Source organism: Sturnira hondurensis, unplaced genomic scaffold (assembly GCF_014824575.4).
Source record: "Sturnira hondurensis isolate 20B ecotype Veracruz unplaced genomic scaffold, ASM1482457v3 Scaffold0003038, whole genome shotgun sequence".
Lineage (NCBI taxonomy): Eukaryota > Metazoa > Chordata > Mammalia > Chiroptera > Phyllostomidae > Sturnira > Sturnira hondurensis.
Genome location: NW_028075669.1, coordinates 796,679 through 799,791, shown reverse-complemented (window position 1 = coordinate 799,791; position 3,113 = coordinate 796,679). Strand labels below are relative to the sequence as shown.

The window sequence follows — 3,113 nt, the reverse complement described above, 5'->3', positions numbered from 1 at the left end:
TTTGCAAGTAATTCAAGCCGGTTGGAAATGGTAACTAGTACAAAGCTTAGGTCAGTCCTTATTTCCTATAGATATTCAAAAACATAAGCAAGAGAGCTTTTATTGTCTGTTGACTAAAAAGTCTCCAAGATGAATTTTGTATTATTTACATTTTATAATTTTAAATGTGTTACTTTAGTTAAAGTTACCTTAATGTACATTAGTAATTAAATGAGAAATACACTATTCAATAACACTGTTCTCTTTTTTTGGTGCACTGTTCTCGAAAGGACTGCGATACCTGATCAATGTGCTGAATGGATGGAGCAAGCTCCTATTCCAACTCCCAGCTCCAAAAATTCATTTCATATAATGTCCTTGGATAGAGGATGTATCAGATAATAAACTGATAAGAACAGATACTGCACTTGATCTTAGCCAAGAGGCCAAGAAGCTATAGTAACATTGTTCTTATATTGAACTAAAATTTAATGTAGTGAGAATTAAGAATATAAAAAATTAGCTGTACTACATGAATGAGAGAAAGTACTTACATACATATCTCACATCAAGGATAAACAGCATGGTTTAAAAATCTATATATAAGTGTACTCTCACTAATCATTATGGAAAATTGCTTTCAGTCCATGTTCAGTTAGCTCAATTTATTTGCCTGATACTAATGAGACCAATGTTACACCATCAATCCCCAAATGGGTCAATTAGTTTTGGTCTGTCCCTGGACAAAATCTATACACAAACCCCCAAATAGCTGTCTCCTCAAAAAGCTGTTATGTTCACATGGTCCTATCAGAAAGGAAGATATTGTATCCTTCTTAATGCCACTCTGACCTGCTGAATTCAGATAGGACTTTCTTACTGATTATTTGTTTTATAAATATCAATTGTTCATAGCAGGAGAGAGAAAACCTATGCTCAAATCCATCACAAAAAATATAATATTAAAATATGATGAATAAATGCAGGTGCTAGAGTCATAAAGGATGACTTGTAAACCTTGTTTGCTACACAAATTTATCCCTATTCATTTCAGGAATCAAAATTAATTCTCAAAAGCAATTAAAAGACAAAGAATTTGATCTTCAAGTTAGGAGATACACATACTCAGGCCAATCACTTACTGAATTGATTATAATCAACCACTAGATCAATATGTTCTTTCCAGATTACTACTCTTATATAAAATTTTATGGTAGTATTTTCAAAAGCATTAATACTAGGAAAAACTTTAGTAAAAATAACACAACAAAACATAACAAATTATGGAGTAAGAAAAAATAGTAATTACAAGCAAAGAAGCAGAAACTCTAGAGACAAAACTATATTAGTGAAATGCCACTGAACATCAAGAGTTCATTGTATCTGCCACACTGTAACTGTTACTAGAAAACGTTTAGTATTTCCCATGAGCCAAAGAAATGCTTTAGTCAAGGTATTTGAGCTAATTTCTTTTCAGTTATTTCGTCTGCTTTTTGAATTCCTATTAGGAAATAGTCAGAAGAATCTGGGAGGAAAGTCACAGCTCTACCAAAAGCAGTAAAAGAAATTGAAATTATTTTCATAAAATTTGATGGAGATATTTCCAGTTTAGTATGAGGTAAGTTATAATTGCAGGTAGCTTAAATTGTGGCAGTGATCATGCATCAAAAAGAAGACCCACAATAAAACTTGTATTAGTTTCTGGAAGAAGAATTGATTTGTCAACCTTGATTATATCACTTTCTAGGGTGGAGACTTCATATAAGTTATTTAACAATACAAAGCTTCCCTATTTTTACCTGTAGAGTAAAGTTTACAATATCTTCTTTATAAGGTTATTGGGATGATTTAATGAAACTGCATGTGAATCTCTTAACATAATGCATCAAATTAGTGTTTTCTTACTATTAATATTAACATTACTTAGATTAGCTTTGGTGTTAGCATTGTTATTGGCATTAGTTATAAATATAATTAGTGTTTTCAAGTTGCATGAGACTAGATGACAAGTTATTTGTCCAAACACCTCATAGCATAGATTTTAGAGCTGATGCTTAAAAGAGTTGAGACTTTTGCAGCTGTTGGAATAAAATTAATACATTGTATACTTGAGAAGGATATTAATTTTACAGGCCAGCATTACAATGCTATGGACTGAATACTTATGTCTTCCCAAAGTTTACTGTTGAATCTCTAAACACCAATTTAATGATATTTAGAGGTGGGACCTTCAAGAGAAAGCAGGGTTAGATTATTAGATTAGGTCATGACACTGGGACGCTCATGATAGAATTAGAACCCTTATGCAGAGGAAGAAATATGAGAGCTCTCGATCTGCCACGTGAATATATTGCATAATGTCAGCAATCTACAAACAAGTGAAATAACTCTCACTGGACACTGAATCTGCTGTCACCTTGAAATTGGTCTTTGTAGCCTCAAAAGTTTAAGAAGTGTTTGTTATAGCAGCCTGAACAAAACAAAACACCAGGATCCATGTTTCTGTGTTACTGTTTTAAAAAGAAGTCCCAAGGGAGATGTTAGAAAAGGGAATTTTGAAAATAAGAAAAGCTCTAAAACCAATTTTGGAAAATAACATAAATTCTCTTAAAATGCTGTTTTACATTATTTCAATGTTTCCTTCTGGATATATCTATGTACATAATTCTACATGGGCATTCACCTAAATGCTTTATAAATTTATCACTTTATAAATTTAGAATCATTTGGTACACAGAGATAGACTACTAAGCTCCTCTACTCAATAGTTTTATAAACTTGCTAACTTCATATTATAATCTCTCTGTGCCTCATTTTCTCCATCTATAAAATGCGAATGATAATATTAATACTTATAATGTTGAGCTTTTGTAACAATAAATGAGTTAACATCTGTGAAGTATTGAAGAATTCTTGGCATATACAAAGCTCTGTAGAAATATAAGCTATAAGCATTTAATATGTCTGCCTATATTACCAAGTCAAAATTTTATTGTAGAATGTGATATTTTATTTTTAAAGGATTTTATTTATTTATTCTTAGAGAGAAGGGAAGGGAGGGAGAAAGAGAGGGAGAGAAATATCAATGTGTGGTTGCCTCTTCTGTGCCCCCTACTGGGGACATGGCCCACAAG

General features: G+C 32.0%; 1 non-coding gene across 1 annotated transcript; it reads right to left on the bottom strand.

The window, feature by feature from the left end:
• Window positions 1-246: 246 nt before the first annotated feature.
• Window positions 247-437, bottom strand: LOC118983764 (U2 spliceosomal RNA). Its single transcript, XR_005065799.1, has one exon. It is a non-coding gene; the product is annotated as a U2 spliceosomal RNA (small nuclear RNA).
• Between the last annotated feature and the right edge of the window lie 2,676 nt (window positions 438-3,113).